The sequence below is a fragment of the Rattus norvegicus genome, chromosome X, assembly GCF_036323735.1.
Source record: "Rattus norvegicus strain BN/NHsdMcwi chromosome X, GRCr8, whole genome shotgun sequence".
Taxonomy (NCBI): Eukaryota; Metazoa; Chordata; class Mammalia; order Rodentia; family Muridae; genus Rattus; species Rattus norvegicus.
The window spans coordinates 76,743,826-76,752,353 of record NC_086039.1 but is presented as its reverse complement, the minus strand read 5'-3'; the positions used below and the strand labels follow the sequence as shown (position 1 = coordinate 76,752,353).

At 38.2% G+C, this 8,528-nt stretch overlaps 1 pseudogene; it reads right to left on the bottom strand.

Moving 5' to 3' along the window:
* Nucleotides 1-6,977: 6,977 nt before the first annotated feature.
* Nsa2-ps17 (NSA2 ribosome biogenesis factor, pseudogene 17) lies at nt 6,978-7,917 on the bottom strand (annotated as a pseudogene).
* Nucleotides 7,918-8,528: the final 611 nt, after the last annotated feature.

Below are 8,528 nucleotides of genomic sequence, written 5' to 3'. Positions count from 1 at the left end.
GGGGCTGTCTAAAGACCTTTTCACAGGGTTTACCTAAAACCATTGGAAAATAGATCTTTACATTACAATTCATAACAGAGGCAAAATTAGTTATGAAGCATCAGTGAAATAATTTTATGGTTGGGGTTCACCACAGAATAAGGAACTGTATTCAGGGGCCACAGCATTAGGAAGATTGAGAACCACTGGTCTATGAGAATGCACTTTCAGCAAGTATTAGGGAGTTACTCTGCTTCTTTACTGTCTCCAGTCTGAGTATGCCAAAAGAGACAATTCTACATGCAATGTGGATCTTAAAGCATGATAAGAGGCTCAAATAGTTGGCCCTCTGCTCCATTTCCTCTAACTATTCTCCCTACTTTTGAGTCATTACTACCCAGTTAGGATCTGAGCCTCCTCCTTTACAGTATCAATTAAATAAAACCAGTAATTAACGCATGGTTTTCCTACTTTAGCATTTGGTGTAGGCAGGGAGAATGAGCTTGTGAATCACTAGTCTTCAATGACATCATGTTGAGCAGGCACTGCAAGCTTAATTCAATGAACAAATCTTTCTGCTCCTTCTCTCCAGATTTCTTTGAACTACCTAAACAAAACAAGTCCATGATAGAAAATATTCAGTTACAGCCACACAACCATATTGACAAAATATTCAAGGTATGGTAAAGCATTCATAAAGTTAAGAGCTTAGACAGCCACAAGTTGACAAGACCAAAGAGACATTAGATAATGAAAAAGTTTGGAAATGCATGATTTTAATTATTCTATTATAACAACATAAGAACTCAAAAGAATGATTAAAATAAGATGAAATAAAATAAATAAATAAAATAAAAATGATTTAAAATAAATGACAAATAGATTTCTGTAAAGCAAAAAGAAAACATTTGGAGAAATTAAAAGGAAACATAAAAATGAAACACAAGAACTTAAAATGTAAGGAGTATGGTTAGTAGTCAAACAAAATGATTAGATTAAAATCAATAGAATCTGAGTGCAATTTATTTGTTAGTCGAAGAAAAAGTGTAAAAGGATGGAATAGTACTTATGTAATTTAGGGGTACACACTAAAAATGATAACCTTCGTATCTATATGCTCTCAGAGAAAAAGACTATGGGACTGAAATGGTCTGTAAGAGCTGAAAATGCCTACAATTTGGTAAAATTCATAAACATTCAGAGTGAAGTAGTTGAGTGTAGTCACAGTAAGATAAAAGCCAGAGAGCTAATGTCAGAACATCAGAAGTAAATTTCAGAATGATTTTTTTAAAAAAAAAAGCATTTTGAAAGCAACCAACAAGGCATAACACAGAAGCAATTTTTCTACATAAAATCAAGACTGAAGGAGCTGAAGTGTTTTGCAATCCCATAAGAAGAACAATATCAACTAACCAGATTCCCTAGAGCTCCCAGAGACTAAACCATCATCCAAGAGTACACACAGAAGGACCCATGGCTCCAGCTGCATATGTAGCAGAGGATGGCCTTGTTGGGCAGCAATGGGAGGGGAGGGCCTTTGTCCTGCCAAGGTAGGGAAATGTCAGGGCAGGGAGGAGAGAGGGAGTGGGTGGGGGAAGCACCCTCATAGAAGCAGGGGGAGGGGTGATGGAATAGGAGGTTTCCAGAGGGGACACCAAGAAACGATATAATATTTGAAATGTAAATTTAAAAAATAACCAATTACATTGAACTGCCTGAGGATCCAGCTATACCTCTCTTGGGCATATACCCAAAAGATGCCCCAACATATAAAAAAGACACGTGCTCCACTATGTTCATCGCAGCCTTATTTATAATAGAAGCTGGAAAGAACCCAGATGCCCTTCAACAGAGGAATGGATACAGAAAATGTGGTACATCTACACAATGGAATATTACTCAGCTATCAAAAACAATGACTTTATGAAATTCGTAGGCAAATGGTTGGAACTGGAAAATATCATCCTGAGTGAGCTAACCCAATCACAGAAAGACATACATGGTATGCACTCATTGATAAGTGGCTATTAGCCCAAATGCTTGAATTACCCTAGACACCTAGAACAAATGAAACTCAAGACAGATGATCAAAATGTGAATGCTTCACTCCTTCTTTAAAAGGGGAACAAGAATACCCTTGGCAGGGAAGAGAGAGGCAAAGATTAAAACAGAGACTGAAGGAACACCCATTCAGAGCCTATCCCACATGTGGCCCATACATATACAGCCATCCAATTAGACAAGATGGATGAAGCAAAGAAGTGCAGACCGACAGGAGCCGGATGTATATCTCTCCTGAGAGACACAGCCAGAATACAGCAAACACAGAGGCGAATGCCAGCAGCAAACCACTGAATTGAGAATAGGACCCCCGTTGAAGGAATCAGAGAAAGAACTGGAAGAGCTTGAAGGGGCTTGAGACCCCATATGTACAACAATGCCAAGCAACCAGAGCTTCCAGGGACTAAGCCACTACCTAAAGACTATACATGGACTGACCCTGGACTCTGACCTCATAGGTAGCAATGAATATCCTAGTAAGAGCACCAGTGGAAGGGGAAGCCCTGGGTCCTGCTAAGACTGAACCCCCAGTGAACTAGACTGTTGGGGGGAGGGTGGCAATGGGGGGAGGGTGGGGAGGGGAACACCCATAAGGAAGGGGAGGGGGGAGGGGGATGTTTGCCCGGAAACCGGGAAAGGGAATAACACACGAAATGTATATAAGAAATACTCAAGTTAATAATAATAAAAAAAAAGAATAACCAATTAAAATACTAAAAAATAAAAAAATAAAAATATTGTGCAAGAAGTGGAATAAATTCAAGTTCTTTAGTCACAGACTTATCTTCTAGGAGTAAAATGGAATTTTATAACTAAAAGCACAAATCTTTAAATAACTTAAGATTTGACAACTGTACTGAGGTATTTAACAAAGAAAAATGGAAACCTATGAATGCATGCTCTCTCTCTCTCTCTCTCTCTCTCTCTCTCTCTCTCTCTCTCTCTCTCTCTCTCTCTCCCCCTGACATATGTGGACATACACATAGTATCTTTCTTTATGGTAGCACTAGACAGAATCTACCAAATTATACTTCAGTATGTTAATAAGCAAATTGTAGCACACCCATAAGCAACAACAGAAATCAAAGCACAAATGTTTCCACAAAGCACACCAAGAAATGAGCACATCATAGTATAAACATTAAAGGTATGATATTATTTGGGAAAAATCAGTGTCTTATGCCTTTAGTGGCAGCAGTAAGTGAACTCATGGATTTTAAAGAGTGCATTATGTTCGGTGGAAAAACTGGTGGAGCAAAAGGAAAGGAGTTGGAGGGAGGGAGTGGGGATGGATTTGATCAAAACATATTCATAAATGAAATTCCCAAAACAAAAAAGAAAAAGATGATGTGCAAAATTTGCATGCTGATTGATTAAGTATATTTAACATTTTCAAAATAAAGCTTGAAGAAAAATATTAAGAATTGTGAAATATCAGGTTGAGAAACTAATTTTATAAATGAACAATACACATGTTTCTTACAGGAATGGCACAGCTAATGGGTTGACTATAGTCGTTGTTAAAAAATGTTCCAGAACTTTTATAAAATACATAAATGTATACACATATGTACATATAAGTGAGAAAATATAAAAGTGATAAGTTATGAATAAGAGTAGTAGGTTTAATTGCTGTCAATTTTTTGGTTTCTATTTTACTATAGTTATACATTGACACTATGTAAGGATATATAGTGTATTGAGGACTAAATTATTGTTTTCTTCAAAAAAAATCATATGCCGAAGTTTTTATTCCAAAGGATGTAGGATAGGGTTAGAATCTTTATCCCCCATGAAAAAACAGCAAAAATGCATTCTCCCATGGGGCAAAATAGGGGCTTTTCCTAGGAACTGAATCTTGTGGTACTTTAATCTTGAATGTACACATTTCTATCACACTTTGCCATAGCATCTCAAGCCAAGCAAGACACAGGCCTCTGTTCATGTTCTGAGACTACATTGTGACTCTACATTTACTTCGAACTATAACAGTTTAATGAGTGTCCCCCTGAACAGTTGTTCACTTTATAAAGTCATTTGGGAAGTACTTATTGTAGGTTGTTTTAAATTGGATTAATAACCTTTAAAATTGGTGATGCTAAGTGTCTATATTACACTTATTGAAACATCTCTCACCCTTTCTTAGATTCTGAATACTTGAAACAACTGATATAAATTATTGCAGAACAGAGCATGTTAAATAAAGTATGAATAAAAACAAGGGAGAGAGAAAGGTAGGTGAGTGGAAGTTTCATAGTTTGTGATTCTGTCTGAGCATGCCAGTCTTCTACTTATTCCAAGAAGGCAGCAGGGAGGAAATGAAAAGAGCATTGAACTTCCTATCTACACCACAATACATGGGGCTTCTGCCCGTGAAAGGATGAGAGCTAGCCACTCCACCTGATTCCAGGGTTTCTACTCTGGGGACTTCAACAAAGCTCCTTGTATGGCATGAGATTTCTACACCAAAGTACCTTTTAACTTCTTATATTTTTGGTTATGAGCCTAGCCTTTAATGGCTGAGCCATCTCTCCAGCCCACCTTTTAACTTCTAATTGTTTAGAAAATAACTTTTGATGTAAAACTTTCTGGAAAATTATATTTCTATGGTAAGGTTTTACAAAGAAAGATCATTTTGAGAGACTACAGAAAAGTGTAGTGAACCATCAATATGAGATGAGTAGGTTCGGAGGATCAGTTCCTCACATTCACGCCAACACTGAATATGTTACTTCCTAGTAAATGCAATTTGTAATTTTAACACTAACAAATGAACTTGTAGATTTTTATTGGATAAAATGTATATTTTATATATTTACATTTTCCTTCATTTTTAGAGCAAAAATATGGTATTTAGATAATATTCTGAAATGATATTAATATAGATGGGCACATATAATATTTGCATTGTGTTGTATCCTGATGTTGGAATATATTGGTGACTAATGAGTTGACACCATTTCTATATGAATGGTACCATATTTTTAGCATGACTCTTAGCAAATGTTAAAGTTTTTTAATTTTTAAAAATTTTTTATTATATATTTCTTTACTTACATTTCAAAGGTTATTTCCCTTCCTGGTTTCCTGTCCATAAGCCCCCATTCCCTCCCCTCCTCCTCCCCCATACGGGTGTTCCCCCTACACATCCCCCTTATTTCCCTACCCCATATTACCCTGCACTGGGGGTCCAACCTTGGCAAGACCAAGGGCTTTCCCTTCCACTGGTGCCCCAACAAGGCTATTCTCTGCTACATATGCAGTTGGAGCCCTGGGTCAGTCCATGTAGAATCTTTCAGTAGTGGTTTTGTCCCTGGAAGCTCTGGTTGGTTGGCATTGTTGTTTTATGGGATTGTAAGCTCCTTCAACTCTTTCAATACTTCCTCTAATTCCCCCCAAGGGGGTCCTATTTTCAGTTTGGTGGTTTGCTGCTAGTATTGACCTCTGTATTGGACATGATCTGGATATGTCTCCCAGGAGAGATCAATATCCAATCCGTTTCTGTATGCATTTGTTAGCTTCATCAATCTTATCTAGTTTTGGTCTCTGTATAGATAGGGGCCACATGAGTGTCAGGCTCTAAGTGGCCATTCCTTGAGTTGCTGCTCTAAACTTTGTTTCCATATCCCCTCCTATGAATATTTTCCCCCTTTTAAGAAGGAATGGGAGCATCTGAGTTTTGGTCATCCTTGTTATTGAGCTTCCTGTGGTCTGTAGATTGCATCTTGGGTAATTTGAGCTTTTTGCCTAAATATCCACTTATGAATAAGAGCATACCATGTGTGTTTTTCTCTGATTGAGTAACCTCACTCAGGATGATATTTTCTAGTTCATTCCATTTGCCTATGAATTTCTTGAAGTCATTGTTTTTGATAGCTGAGTAGTACTCCATTGTGTAGATGTACCACATTTTCTGTATCCATTCCTCTGTTGAAGGGCAACTGGGTTCTTTCCAGCTTCTGGCTATTATAAATAAGGTTGCTATGAACATAGTGGAGCATGTGTCTTTGTTATATGTTGGGGCATCTTTTGGGTAAATCCCCAAGAGAGGTATAGCTGGGTCCTCAGGCAGTTCAATGTCCAATTTTCTGAGGATCCTCCAGACTGATTTCCAGAATGGTTGTACCAGTCTGCAATCCCACCAGCAATGGAGGAGTGTTCCTCTTTCTCCACATCCTCGCCAGCATCTGCTGTCACCTGAGTTTTTGATCTTAGCCATTCTGACTGGTGTGAGGTGAAATCTCAGGGTTGTTTTGATTTGCATTTCCCTGATGACTAAGGATGTTGAACATTTCTTTAGGTGCTTTTTGGCCATTCGAAAATCCTCAGCTGAGAATGTTTTGTTTAGCTCTGTACCCCATTTTTAATAGGGTGATTTGGCTCTCTGGAGTCTAACTTCTTGAGTTCTTTGTATATATTGGATATTAATCCTCAGATGTAGGATTGGTAAAGATCTTTTCTCAATCTGTTGGTTGCCGTTCTGTCCTAATGACAGTGTCTTTTGCTTTACAAAAGCTTTGCAGTTTTATGAGGTCCCATTTGTCGATTTTTGGTCTTAAATCATAAGCCATTGGTGTTTTGTTCAGGAAAATTTCCCCAGTGCCCATGTGTTCAAGACTCTTCCCCACTTTTTCTTCTATTAGTTTGAGTGTATCTGCTTTGATGTGGAGGTCCTTGATCCACTTGGACTTAAGCTTTGTACAGGGCAATAAGAAAGGATCGAATTGCATTCTTCTACATGCTGACCTCCAGTTGAAACAGCACCATTTGTTGAAAATGCTATCTTTCTTCCATTGGATAGTTTTAGCTCCTTTGTCAAAGATCAAGTGGCTATAGGTGTGTGGGTTCATTTCTGAGTCTTCAATTCTGTTCCACTGATCTACCTGCCTGTCTCTGTACCAATACCATACAGTTTTTTGTTTTGTATTTTTTAAATTGGGCAATGTTTTATTTTCCTTTACAATTTAATAAATACTTCCTGATGACTGCACATGGGGTAAGACTGATTGGTAGTTCAGAAAGGTCACAGCGATGGTGTTTTCCTGACACTGTAGTCTTCCATAGTGAGTGGAATGACTTGTATGATGTCACTGTCAAACCAGCAAGACTGCATTTATGCACCCATCATTTTCAGGATTGTTGGTAACTTGAGCATACTTTCCCCAAATCACCTTGCCTCCTTGTGTTACAAGGCCCAGCTCTCTCACATTCACTTCAATGACTGTACCTTTGGTGATCACAACCAGGGTTGTATATAATGGGGTGGATGGATTCTTTTTCACACCAAGTATAGGCAGGCAAAAGGTAGCTTTCAGCTCAGGGTGTGTGACATGAGCTTTTTTGAAACTTAGACCCATTGGCCTAATAAACCTTTCATATTTAGGTGGTTTTCTTGTAAAACCATCTCCAACAAAGCAGACTTGTGTAACCATTCTCTTCCTTGCCTTCTTTTTTCTTTTTCCTGGTCGAATAACTTTCAATACTTCTGTTTCTCCTTGGGCACGAACTTTGGGTAGAGAGATCTCCCATTTTCCCGCCTTTTCTTTCCGCTTCTGCTTAATCATGTTGGAAAGAACTTTGCTCTCAACTGCCCCCCTCTCTGTCCAGCAGGTAGGCAGGGACTGCTCCCTGTGGAGTCTTCTCCTCATCCTTCTGTTTGGTGTTTCACATTTAATGCATCTTAATGGTTTTTTTCATTTGTATTTTCTCAGCATGGCACTGTTTATGGTAGAGCTTAGACTTCAGGCCGATTTTTTTTTTAAGTTTCTTTGAACGTTCATGGACCTCCCAACCTTCTTTCTTTCTCTTTTTGTCATGGTAGTCCAAACGATATCTATATCATTTGCAGTGCAGTTCAATATATTCATTTTGTGGCATGATGACAGCCACAGAGCAGCGGTCCACGACCTCCCGGGTTCCAAAAACTTCTTAATTCCTGATTATCACTGGCCCACGAGCCTGCTTCACTCCTCCAAACAGTTTTAATCACTATTGCTCTGTAATACTGCTTGAAGTCAAGGATGGTATTCCCCCAGAAATTCTTTTATTGTTGAGTATAGGTTTTGCTATCCTAGGTTTTTTGTTATTCCAAATGAATTTGCAAATTACTCTTTCTATCTCTATAAAGAATTGAGTAGGAATTTTGATGGGGATTGCATTGAATCTCTAGATTGCTTTTGGCAAAACGGCCATCTTTACTATATTAATCCTGCCAATCCATGAGCATGGAAGATGTTTCCATCTTCTGAGATCTTCCTCAATTTCTTTCTTCAGAGACTTGAAGTTCTTGTCATACAAATCTTTCACTTTCTTGGTAAAGTCACAACAAAATATTTTATTATTTGGGACTATTGTGAAGGGTGTCATTTCCCTAATTTTTTTCTCAGCCTGTTTATCCTTCCAGTAGAGGAAGGCTGCTGATTTGTTTATGTTAATTTTATACCCAGCCACTTTGCTGAAGTTGTTTATCAGCTTTAGTAGTTCTCTGG